The 13,354-nt window shown below is 50.7% G+C and overlaps 1 pseudogene; it reads left to right on the top strand.

The window, feature by feature from the left end:
* Nucleotides 1-282: 282 nt before the first annotated feature.
* On the top strand, nt 283-13,101 carry LOC136539888 (vacuolar protein-sorting-associated protein 37 homolog 1-like; annotated as a pseudogene).
* Nucleotides 13,102-13,354: the final 253 nt, after the last annotated feature.

Below are 13,354 nucleotides of genomic sequence, written 5' to 3'. Positions count from 1 at the left end.
TGCTTGAGATTTAACAAGCTAAAAGTTAGGTAAAAAAATTACTATAAATTTAGCAAGTTAAATGTATGAATTTGGTAAGTTTTTAATAACAAACCAAATACTAATTAAAATCATAGCTTATCAAATCTTTAGGGTGGTAAATTTTGGAACTGAACCGATCAGGCCCCAAATCTTTGCGTGCATGCTGGGCCGATCAGCCCACGAAGAGCAGAAGCCCAGACACAAAGAAACGCATGGAGGAAACCAAAAACCTTCTTTGCTAAAAAAAAAAAAATCAAAAACCTTCTCTCGTTCCCCCGCGTGTGCTCTCTCTCTCGCGCACGGCGACGACTGGGCAACCGCCACCGTTGCCCTACTAGGTCTCCATCGGGACCTTTGCCGGCGACGAGCAGGTACGCCCACCCCTTCTCTTCCCTTCATGCTGTGCGAAACCGAGCACCCAAACCCTACCTTAAGTTATCTATATATTGTTTATATGTATTGTACTTGCTAATTTCGATCGCCCCCCCCCCCCCCCCCCCCCCCCCCCCCCCCCCCCCCCCCAAAAAAAAAAATATGTATCTGGTGATCCATCTGGGTCCGTCCCTGTGTTGAACTGAATCCGGTGCCCCTTCCTTAAGTCCGCCCATGCCCCTACTGGAAGTTGTGTAATGAGGATCGTGCCCACTTCCGACGATTTGTCTGTATAGTTACCGGCCCATTTTAACTCTAGAATGCATGATAGTAGCGAGTTACTGCTGCCTCACGCACACATAGGCAACTTAATGAAATGATTGTTTTATGATTATGCAATTCACTAGTGTTATCTTTGCAAGCACTAGTGTTATGCTATTTGCATCAAAATTTACTTGGATGTCAATTTGATCTTCACAAATAAGAAGGTTTCAAACATCTCGTATTACATCACCAATCAGTTTATGAATTGACGTCCGTAACCTTCTTTCTTTCAATGCAGATCTCTCTATACGATGAGCTGGAGATTTCCTCTCTTTGGGTATGTTGATCTTATTGAAATGAGTATATGCTGTTGCCATTATCTATGTTTTATGAGCCCTGGCATCTCATTTATCTGTCTGATTAGTTAGGTTTTACATATTCCTAATTGCCTATGTGCATGTGGTACTCCCTCCGTCCACAAAAGGATGCAATTCTCGCTTTTCGAGAAGTCAACTAATTGAGCTTTGACTAAAGTTATATAAAAAGGTTCGAACTTTCATGATACAAAATAAGTATAATTAGATTAATTATGAAATATATTTCCGTAGTAAACTTTATTGGAGTACATGTTTTCTTTGGAACCTGCTAGTTCAAATAAGTTGTGCAATCACAACACTGTGGTGCCTAGTTTTAGTTTTTTCCTCCCTGTATGACCCTGCGGTCCAAAAGTTCTTTAGCTAACCAAAGAGAATTTACCTGATTGCTATATGTGCCATTTCCTGTTGATGCATCTTAACAGTTATACTGAATGTTTAAGGACGCCATATAAGAAATTATGCTTACAAGTTCTGAAAATTTGCTTCCTTGATTACTGTCATTGGCTCTGCTGAATGCGCTCATAGCAGCTCTCAGCAGCAGCAAACAGATCCAAATTTCCAGGACATCCCTACGCAGTCTTGGTACCCTCCCATGGTTGTAGGTTCGTCTTCACGTCCATCCACCCCTACCTCTTCTAGTGCTAGTCCACACCTAAGCTTCAGATAATCCGCAGTCTTCATCCTGTGCGCAACCATCTCCTGCTGAGGCTGCAGGGATAATTGCCCGTTTGAAGGATAAGAGGTTAGCACAGTCTTATTTCCTTTAATGATTTATCTCTGGCTTTCTTGCATACAGGATTGTCTCCTGTCTCATATTTATTATGTTGCATTGAAATACTTAGTCATCCTTTACTATGAATCATATGCTTTTAGGGTTATCCCCAAACTGGGACATTTAACAAAACTGTGTCCAGATCTATAACATACGATTGCTCTAATTTTGATACCTTAACACTATACTAGGGCATGGTCCTAGAGCATATATGTTATGGTGGGAAGGACTTATGCAAGGCGCAACAACAGAGGGGCCTGAACCGTGTTGTATTCAGGCCCATCTAGAGTCCTAGCAGATTTGGGTTAGAGTCTTAGAAGATTTGGTCCAGATTTATAGCAAGAGTTTGTTAGCGTCAAGGGTCGAGTTGTAAGGACTATAAGAGTCCAACCTCATTAAGGAAACGATTAGCCTGGGATTGTGACTTCAAGTCACCCTTGGGCGCCCGGTCTCTGTACTGTTCATTGTCGTCTACTGTTCACCGTCATCTCTTGCCGCCGCAATCACGGCTCCAGTCCGCCGAACCCTCGCATGCTCTCACGCTCCTCGATCTCCTCCGTACTTCCTTCGAAGCAAAGCCCGCCGTCATACCAACCTGGTATCAGAGACCATGGCGACATCCGGAGACTCATCTGCGACGGTCTCTCCTTCATCCGCTGCTCCCACGACCGGCGTGCCGGCCTCCGCCGTTCCACAATCCGCCGCGTTGCTGCCGATGGGAGCACCATCGGGCATCTTGGTGCCCACTGTGCCGTCCGCGCCCCAACCCTTGTCGACCGCGGAGGCGCTCCAGGCGCTGACGCAGGCCATCGCGGGCCTCCAACTCCAGATGACAGCCGTCAACCACCACCTGGCGGACCAGGGTGCCCGGCTTTCGGCGCTCGACGGCCGGCCAGCTGAAAGGTCCTTGTTTGGTTTTGGTAATTGAGTGACAACTTAGGTGGACTAATTGTGTTTATGTGAGATACACAGGTGATTAGTCCACAGGTACATGTGTGTGAGCAACATATGCCATGAAGGTGAAAATGGCTTGGAGATGTTGCAAAGCTCACACATGTGATGATGAAGGAGCTTAAATGCACATGAGACATGACATTGAGTCATGTGATCAAGGTGGAGAAGATCAAGACAAGACTTGGCTTGATGGACCGGTTGCAAGCGTGAAGGGCAAGTCGAAGGCTTTGGAGTGATGGACTGCGTGGCGGTGAAGCTTGAGCAAGACTTGGCGCCGATGGACGATGGCAACGGTGAAGAGCAAGTAGAGTCAAGATCGATGAACCAATATGATCATGTAATGATATGAAGTGGATCATATCATTGTTGATCGTGTTGGTGCATGTGTTGCATCGACATTGAAGGAGATGGAATGGAATGCGCAAGGCAAAGGTATAACCTAGGGCATTTCATTTCACCGGTCATAGGTGTGTAGAGAAGTTTATGACCGGGTTTAGGATAGATGGCCGTACTATCAAGAGGGGCAAACTTGTTTGCATATCGGTCATCTAGTGCCACTCGAGTGATCTAACTTTGCATTGTCGTTAGGATCGAGTGGCGTGGCAAGTTGAGTGGCTAACATCCTTTGGGAAATGATTGTGAAAAGCTAACACACATACACATTGTGGTGTACACTTGGTGGTGTTGGCACATTTACAAAGGAGGTGGTGTTTGCAGGGGTGAGATGGGTTTTGGGTCCCTCTCTCCCTCCCGCCGAGCTTGCGAGGCGGGATTCGGCGCTTTCGGGAAAATGGAATGCCTATTTTCTATTGCGCCGGATGCAAGTTCTTGGTGGTTAGCACATTGGAGCAAGGGTGAAGAAGTTAGAAGTGAAAACGAGTTGGTCGCGAAGATGCCGGCGTCGGTCAACTGACCGGACGCTGGATCTGAATGCACCGGACGCTGGAAGGCTGCGTCCGGTCAGGCTGACGTACGGTGACGCAGTAGCTGGAGAGTGACCGGACGCTGGCTGCGTCCGATCGCGTTCGACCGGACGCGTCCGGTCATGCTCGGGAGCTTACTGGAAACGACCGGACGCTGGGGGTTCAGCGTCCGGTCAGTTGAGTGCTGCTGCGTCCGGTCAGGTCAAGTGACCGTTGGAATCGGGACACGTGGTCGTCTGCGAGCGACCGGACGCTGAGGTCCAGCGTCCGGTCAACACGACCGGAGCGTCCGGTCGGCCCGACCGTTGCCCAGTGAAGGGGTAACGGCTAGTTTAGCCCTTGGGGCTATAAATAGAAGTGGCCCTCGGCCATGGCTGGGTGGAGCACCTCAAGGGACTTAGTGTCCATGCTTGTGAGTGCTTGGGAGCCCTCCATCACACACATACTTGATAGTGATCATTCGATTGTGTGAGTGAGCGATTCTAGTGCGATTGCATCGTGAGGTTGCATCGAGTGGCACTAGGTGATCGAGTTGCAAGCCGGTGGTGCTTGTTACTCTTGGAGGTTGCCACCTCCTAGACGGCTTGGTGGTGGTCTCCGTCGAAGCGCGCAAGAAGCTTGTGCGGCGCTCCGGAGAAGTGCTTGTGAGGGGCATTGTGCTCGCCCCGCGAGAGTCGCGAAGAGCAACTCTAGTAAAGCGTGTCATTGAGCTACCCTCACTCAAGGGGTAGGTTCTTGCGGCGCCCGACGTGCGGGCTTAGCGGGTGATGCTAATTAGCCGCCGAACCACCAAGTGAGCGGTCGACACAACGGGGACTAGCGTGTTGGCAAACACGTGAACCTCGGGAGAAAAATCATCGTGTCAACCTTGTTCTTCCCGTTGGTTTGCATCCCCATTACACAAGCTTGCAATTACTTTTATACATATTAAGCTTGTGTAGTTGCTCTTGTAATTAGATAGCTTGTGTAGCTTGCTAATTACCTTCTTGCTTGTGTAGCATAGAAGTAGCTCTCTTGCGTGGCTAATTTGGTTTTAGTAACCTTGCTAGTCACATTGCTTAGTTTGTGTAACTAAGTATTTGCGCTCTCTAATTAGGCATTGGTTGCCTTGTTATTGAGCATTGCTAGTGAGCTTAGTTAGCTTTGTGCTTTTGCTTACTAGCATGTGTAGGAGCTCCCTTGTCACTTAAAATACTAGTGGCATAGGTTTGTGTAATCTTGCTCCTAGAATTGTTTAGGAGAGTTCTAGCTAGCCCGGCACCTTTATTGCTTAATTGTTATCTTTGCAAGGTGCTAGTGAACATATTTAGTGGGGTGTTGTCTTGGCTAAACCGTTAGTTTAAATTCCGCATTTGTATCGGTTAGCCGACGCGATTAAGTTTTAGAAAAGACTATTCACCCCCCCTCTAGTCGCCATCTCGACCCTTCACCAGCGCTCCTGCAATTCGGCTTGCCGGGGTTCGGTGGGGTCCTAGCCCTACCCGCGGTCTTCGCTCCGGTGATCTCCGAGGTCGCTGCGGTGTCCGCGGAATCCGGCGTGGCGCCGCCGCAGTCAGTACCATCTCCAGTGGTGCACAGATCGCGGCCGCCTGCTCCACCGCTGTCAGCGGGTGTGCCGATCACCCAGGTTAATTTTCCGCACTCACCGTCACCGCTGCCTGTGTTCCCATCTACAGGACTGACCTACGTCTCGGCACCGACGTCGCACATGTCCTCGACGCCGCCACATATCCCATCATCGCCGGAGGTGGAGGGCGTGGCTGTACCAAAGTACCACAAACTCACGTTCGCCACCTACGACGGCAAAGAGGACCCGCTCAGCTGGCTCAACAAGTGTGGGCAGTTCTTCCGCGGCCAGATGACACGGGAAGTGGACAAGGTCTGACTTGCATCGTATCACCTCACGGGCGTGGCTCAACAGTGGTACCTCGTCTTGGAAGGCGACATAGGCCACCCCGCGTGGCCGGACTTTCGTCGCATGTGTCAGCAGCGCTTCGGCCCGGCCCTCAGCACCAACCACCTCGCTGACTTGGCGCGGCTGCCGTTCGGAGGATCGGTGGACGCGTACATGGCGGAGTTTCAAGCCCGTGCCGCACACGCCGGCGACCTCTCTACACTGCAGAAGGCGCGGCTGTTCACCGGCGGTCTACTGGAACACATCCGCGTCGATGTCGAGCTCCTCGAGCCACAGGACCTCCAGCATGCCATGTGGCTTGCACGCGCTTATGAGCGCCGCAATGCCTCGCAGGCTCCTGCCTTGCCGGCACCGCGCTTGCCGCGCCGCCCTGTTGGCACACCAGCCGCACTGCCTGCACCAGCCATCTCCAGCGCCACTTCTTCGGCATCAGCGCCACGCACGTTCAAGCGCCTCACACCGGAGGAGATGGCGGAACGGCGCAAGATGGGCTTATGCTACAATTGCGATGAACAATACATAAGGGGGCACAAGTGTGCCCGGCTCTTCTACCTCGAGGCCTCAGATTACATCGTGGAGGAGCCGGATGACACGGAGGACGACCTGGCTGCACCGCCATTTGATCCCGACGCGCCTATGATCTCTCTGTCCGCCATCACGGGCATCCGGGCCGAAAAGACTATGCAGCTCCACGTCCAAATTGGCGCGCACTAGTTCACCAAGCTCCTGGACTCCGGTTCAACTCATAACTTCATCAGCATAGAGGCAGCTCGGCGCGCAGACCTGCAGCTTCAGGACAGCCACGGTGCACACATGGTTGTGGCGAACGGTGACCGAGTCGCGTGCCGTGCTTTCTCCCGCAACGCCAAGCTCGAGATCAGCGACGAAGTCTTCCCAATGGACTGCTTCTCCATCCCACTGGAGTGCTACAACATGGTCCTGGGGATCGCCTGGCTGCGGACCCTGGGGCCGATCCTGTGGGACTTTGAGGGTCTTCGCATGGCTTTCGTACTCCGCAGCCGCCGCGTCATGTGGACGGGTATTGGCTCGCCAAGCGCGGGCTGCGCCGAGCAGCTACACTCCGGCCACATCTTCACCGACAAGGGGGCGGAGCCGGTCCTCCTGGACCGTCTCCTCGACACCTATGCCGACGTGTTCGCGAAGCTCACAGGACTCCGGCCACGCGCCCCTGTGATCATCGGATACACTTGAAGCCTGGCATCGACCCCGTCGCCGTCCGACCCTACAGGTATCCCCACCTCCAGAAGGATGAGCTGGAGAAGCAGTGCGAGGCGATGCTCCAGCAGGGGGTCATACGGGACAGCACTTCCCCCTTCTCCGCGCCGGTATTGCTTGTCAAGAAGCAGGACGGGACTTGGCGCTTCTGTGTCGACTACAGGTCCCTCGACGCCGTGACGGTGAAAGACAAGTTTCCGATCCCGATCGTTGAAGAGCTTCTAGATGAGCTCCATGGCGCCAAATTTTTCACCAAGTTGGACCTCCGTTCAGGTTATCACCAGATCCGCGTCGACCCCGCTGATGTGGAAAAGACGGCGTTCCGGACACACCATGGCCACTTCGAGTTCTTGGTCATGCCTTTCGGCTTGTGCAACGCGCCTTCGACGTTCCAGGCGCTCATGAACCTCGTCCTCAAGCCGTTCCTACGACACAACGTCCTAGTCTTCTTCGACGACATCCTCGTATACAGTTCCACATGGACCGAGCACCTACAGCATCTCCGCGCCGTCCTGGACGTCCTCCGCGAGCACCGGCTGCATCTCAAGAGGTCCAAATGCTCTTTCGCTACCTCGTCGGTCCACTACCTTGGCCATGTCATCACGGCTGAAGGGGTGGCCATGGACACGACCAAGGTGGTGGCTGTACAGTCGTGGCCGCAGCCGCGTTCGGCGCGCGGCCTTCGCGGGTTCCTCGGGCTAGCTGGCTACTATCGCCGGTTCATCAAAGACTACGGTACCATCACCGCCCCCTTGACACAGCTCCTGCGCAAAGAGGGGTTTCGGTGGTCAGAGGCCGCCGAGGCGGCATTTATGGCCCTCAAGGCAGCGCTGTGTGCGGCACCCGTGCTCCATCTCCCGAACTTCAACGCCACGTTCGTCGTCGACTGCGGCGCGTCCGGCTCCGGCTTCGGAGCCGTCCTTCATCAAGACGGGAATCCCATCGCGTTCTTCAGTCGGCCCTTTGCGGCTCGGCATCTCAAAGCGGCGGCGTACGAGCGCGAGCTCATCGGTCTCGTTCAAGCGGTCCGCCATTGGCGCCCTTATCTTTGGGGGGGCGCTTTCGTCGTCCGGACTGATCACTACGCCCTCAAGTTCATGCTCGACCAGCGGCTTTCGACAATTCCACAACATCACTGGGTGAGCAAATTGTTCGGGTATGATTTCAGGATTGAGTACCACCCCGGCAAGGCGAACGTGGTGGCCGATGCGCTGTCTCGCCACGACGGCGACACCCCGCTCTTGGCGGGACTCTGCGACATTGATGCGGCGTCCCTAGCGGCACTCTCGGCTCCAACATTCTGGCTCTTCAATGACCTCCGCCAGGAGCTGGACACCGACGCCACGTTGCGCGCACGCCGCGACGCCATGGCCGCCGGTGCGCACGGGGCCTCCTGGACCGTCCACGAGGGGCTCATACTCCATGACGGACGCGTCTTCGTGCCAGCATCGTCCCCACTCCTGGACGACGTCCTTCAGCTCGCCCACACAGGAGCCCACGAGGGCATCCAAAAGACTCTACGGCGGCTCCGTACTGAGTTCTACGTCGAGCATGATCGGTGTGTTGTCGGCGACTTCGTGCGTTCCTGCTCCACGTGCCAGCGGAACAAAACGGAGACGTTGCACCCCGTGGGACTGCTGCAACCCTTACCGGTGCCCTCGCGAGTCTGGGCAGATATCTCCCTCGACTTTATTGAGGCGCTGCCCAAGGTTCACGGTAAAAGTGTTCTCCTAACCGTGGTTGACAGGTTTTCGAAGTATGCGCACTTCATTCCATTGGGCCACCCCTACACGGCGTTGTCAGTGGCGCGAGCTTTCTTCCAGGACATCGTGCGCCTCCATGTATTTCCCGAGTCCATCGTCAGTGATCGCGACCCGGTCTTCACGGGGCATGTGTGGCGCGATCTCTTTCGCCACGCCGGCGTCCAGCTTCGGATGAGCACTGTGTTCCACCCACAGACAGACGGGCAGTCCGAAGTGGTGAACAAGGCCATAACCATGTACTTGAGATGTCTCACTAGTGACCGCCCTCGCGACTGGCTGGACTGGCTGTCGTGGGCGGAATTCTGTTACAACACCGCATATCACACGGCGCTTCAGACTACTCCGTTTCAGGTGGTCTACGGACGTCCTCCGCCCGACCTGCTGCCGTATGTTCCAGGGGAGGCACGCACGGAGGCCGTCGACACCATGCTGTCCAACCGGGATGAGTTCTTGGACGAGGTACGCGCTCGCCTTCTCCAGGCGCAGGAGTACGCTCGCCGCTTCTACGATGCCAAGCACCATGCCCTGGAGTTTGCCGTCGAGGACTAGGTACTGCTCCGCATGCTTCATCGACACACGCAGTCCCTAGCCCCTGGCGGTCGCAGCAAGCTGGGGCCCAAGTATGCTGGCCCTTTCAAGGTGATTGAGCGGGTGGGCGAGGTGTCCTACCGGCTTCGTCTTCCGGAGGGCGCCCGGATTCACGACGTCTTCCATGTCGGGGTGTTAAAGCCATTCCGTGGTACACCGCCGACGTCTGAGCCTGTGCTTCCTCCACTTCGCCACGGCCGGCCTCTCCAGCGACCGGAATGCATATTGCGCTCTGAACTTCGTCGTGGCGTCTGGCATGTCCTTGTCGAGTGGTCTGGCATGCCTGCGTCTGACGCTACATGGGAGCCGGTTCCTGCATTCCGGGAAGCTCACCCTTCCTTCCAGCTCGCGGACGAGCTGTTTCCCGAGGGAGGGAGAGATGTTATGGTGGGAAGGACTTATGCAAGGCGCAACAACAGAGGGGCCTGAACCGTGTTGTATTCAGGCCCATCTAGAGTCCTAGCGGATTTGGGTTAGAGTCTTAGAAGATTTGGTCCAGATTTATAGCAAGAGTTTGTTAGCGTCAAGGGTCGAGTTGTAAGGACTATAAGAGTCCAACCTCATTAAGGAAACGATTAGCCTGGGATTGTGACTTCAAGTCACCCTTGGGCGCCCGGTCTCTCTACTGTTCACCGTCATATACTGTTCACCGTCATCTCTTGCCGCCGCAATCACGGCTCCAGTCCGCCGAACCCTCGCACGCTCTCACGCTCCTCGATCTCCTCCGTACTTCCTTCGAAGCAAAGCCTGCCGTCATACCAATATACCATTGTGTTATGGATTGGCATATCATATCTGTGTTGTACATATGTTAAGGCAAGCCTGAACAACCAGAAGCAGGCAGGTTGTAGGGTGATTGTAAGTTTAATAAAAGTAGAGATGAACTGGTTGTTTAGAACATGGCATTTGGTGTAGGTTGGAGAACTAGTTGATAAGTGCTGTATAATTTTGGATCGACCGTTCATGTACTGCTGATTCTTTGTGCTGTGTTTGTGAATTCTATATGTTGACAGCATATGTATTTGAACAATATTAATTTTCCTGATGATGCATCATTTGGCTGGAGTTGACAACCTTGTTATATCATGCTACCTTTTAATCAAAATTTTCTGTGCAGTATTGAGGAGTTACAGAGGATATTGAAAGACAAGAGGCATATAATGCGTTCTTTAACTCACTTGATCAAGTGAAAACCCAGAACAATGTAAGTTCTGTTGCACGACCACTTTTTTATATTTGTGATGTTGAGTTCACCAGAGGATGCTGAAATCCTTTCTGCGTCATAACCCACATTTTTATGGCCTGTTTGGAACGAAGGAATGAAAAACACAGGAAAGGAAAAACTATAGGAATAGGAAAGAAGTGTAGTGGCAAAACAGAGGATTGAAACACTTGAATCTTTTATGAGTTGGTGTTTGGAATTCAAGAATAGGAGCATAGGAAAATTGGAAATGAACAGGAATCCAATTTGCCTGAACTGGATGTGCACAACCTTTTTTATTTATTTATAGTCAACAACGGATGGATCAACTCATCTCTATAGGCATGAGAGTTTTTTTTTTCCTAGCCACTGATATATGAACCATTCGAATTGCTACCCCACAGCAGTGAAAGATTGAGTACTTCATCTATCTACTTTCTGCTGCTTGTTCCTTCCCAAGCTCGATCTTATCTCTTCCCCAAACCTCATCTGGTCTCTCTCCTTCACTGGCCAGCACCTCTCTCATCCCACACACATCCACCACTGACTTGTCCCAACTGGCAAGGGCAGGTCCTCAATGTCATTCCATTCGAGAAGGACCATTTTGCACTTGCGTAGGTGCTTGATCCGCGTGGAAGCTGGAAAGAGAGGAGAGGTTGAGATAGGCTGTGTGGTGTCATTGCAGCGGCGCAAATCATGCTTCAATCCTGGTGGCCATGACACAATTGCTTCTTTGACCTTCCTTTACCTCTGTTTTCTCTTTCACGCGCACCTTGGCCATCCACGAAAACTTTTGGGTTGGAGTGGATGTTTTTGCTTCTGCGTTTTGCAAAGGGAAGCGTGCTTTTCCAGAGGAACGGTGAGATTCATTGCTCCAACCCAAACGGCACCTGATGTCAGCCAAACATAGGAATTGCATTCCTCTGGATTTTGGAATTTTTTGAAATTCCTACAATCCAAATGGCGCCTAAGAGTGTCTCCCCACCTAATATTGTTATTCATGTTCCTTTGGATTCTGAACTTTGAAATTAGCTTTCTTTGGTTTGGTGGTTCCAATTATTCTTGAGGTTCCTAAGAATGTCTCGTCGTCCATATTGAATATCCTTGCCACACTGGTTATGGAAACAGTTTTGAAACCTTCTTGATTAGTTAATGATGTCAGAGTTCCAATGCTACTATTTTTGCTCATTATTTCTTCTTTACAGTCTATCTCCTAGTGTACAACATCCTTGAAAGCTTACATATTGTCAATCCTCGTGTGGGCTAAGTTTTAAGTTTTAACACATGTTTCATCTTTCCTCTGGTGCCTCATCCATGAGTTGGTGGTTGTTTTGCAAGTATTTATGTTGTGACGTGACTGCTGCTTATCTGGTTTAGTGTTTTTTTTTTTTCTCAACGCCTCATCTCTGGCATACCCATATAGGAAATAACTGAAGTCTTGTGTATTTGCTGACTGGGCCCTCTTTCTTAATGTCAGGTGCGTGATGAGCTTGGAAAGGAGACATTGCAACTTGCAAGTGAGTTATACATTCTGTTTGTTTAAATAGTGGTGTTTGAATTGGTTTCAAAGAAATAATGGTGCTTCAAAAGTACCCTTTGACTTACAGAACTTCAAATAAGATATATTCTTACTCTCTTTAGTGTTGTAAACTATAGGGAAAATTTAGAAAAGGAGCAGCGGATTTTGGAGCTTAGGAATCAGGTGCAGCACTGTCACCTATATGTCATGAAGAAAGAAAGAAAACATTGATGTTGGGCTATTCATTAATAAATCAAAGGATCAGCATAGTTTATAAAATTTGTTAATATCATGAAACGACAACCTTGTAATACTGTTACTGTGAAGCTTTCTACTGATTTTGTTCTTATGTTTCCAGCACTTCATTTCTTTGCTGTCATTTCATTTGTATTTATAATTTTTTGCAGTGCACAGTAATTAGAACCACAGAACTGGCTGCTGCTCAAGACCGGCTTACTGATTTGGAGAGGCAAAAGGATGATACTATGAGGTCCTATTCCCCTGCTGCACTGCTCAACAAGCTCCAAAGTACTCTGAACAATAACATCTTCAGCTCCATCTCACCGGTAGCATACTTGTATCTGAGTTTGGTTATTTTCTGATCCATAATCGGTACAGTGTACAATGCATGTCAGTGTTCAGGCATATCTGTTTGTGCACGCTATATGCTAGAATCTTCTGAACTTTCTAGTTACCAGTTCAAAACAACAACAAAAAAGTAATATGTAATTCCAAGTGTTTGAATTTGTGACTAATCGCATTGTTGTTTCCTCAGCATCAATGGGAAAGCTGGACGAGGAGTCTGAGGAGCTGCCCCAGAAGTTCCTGGAGAAAGACATCGACCTTCCAACCTTTGTGCAGAAGTACAAGAAGCTCCGCACAGCTTACCACAAGCAGGCGTTGCTCCATCTCGCTGGCCAGACATCACTCCGCTGATATCCGGCCTGGCATCGTGTCCAACTTTGCTGTATTCCTGCTCGCCTGTTCTTGGTGTACACTCTGCTTGGCCCTGTTTTATGAGTGCAGCTTCAAATAGGTCTGTCAAACATCAGTGGAGAACTGGAGATTGCATGTATAGTTATATGTCTTGCAAAACGTCTTGCCTACTCTGTCCTGGTGTTTACCTGCCGAGTGACCAAGTTGATTTTACTTGTGGTAATTAAACCCGTCTTCAAAAAAATTTCAGTGATAATAAAGCTTTCATATGGTTGCATTGATGGTTCGTGGATACACGTCCGTTCAGTGTAACTCCATCAATTGCTACTGTAGCGATCGTTCCTGTGAGGCTGTGACACGCAGCGTGTTAAGAGCAGATCGCGTGCGAATACAAAGAGGGCACATATTATTGAGACAAGAAGATTAGTTCCTTTGCTCTTTGCTCCACTTGCAGTACAATCAAACCTGAATGCATTCTGGCAAGATGTGGTCAGTGCTCCGTTTGATTTTGCA

The sequence above is a fragment of the Miscanthus floridulus genome, chromosome 2 (genome assembly GCF_019320115.1).
Source record: "Miscanthus floridulus cultivar M001 chromosome 2, ASM1932011v1, whole genome shotgun sequence".
NCBI lineage: Eukaryota > Viridiplantae > Streptophyta > Magnoliopsida > Poales > Poaceae > Miscanthus > Miscanthus floridulus.
The sequence above is the reverse complement of the archived record's forward strand: the minus strand, read 5'-3'. Positions and strand labels throughout refer to the sequence as shown.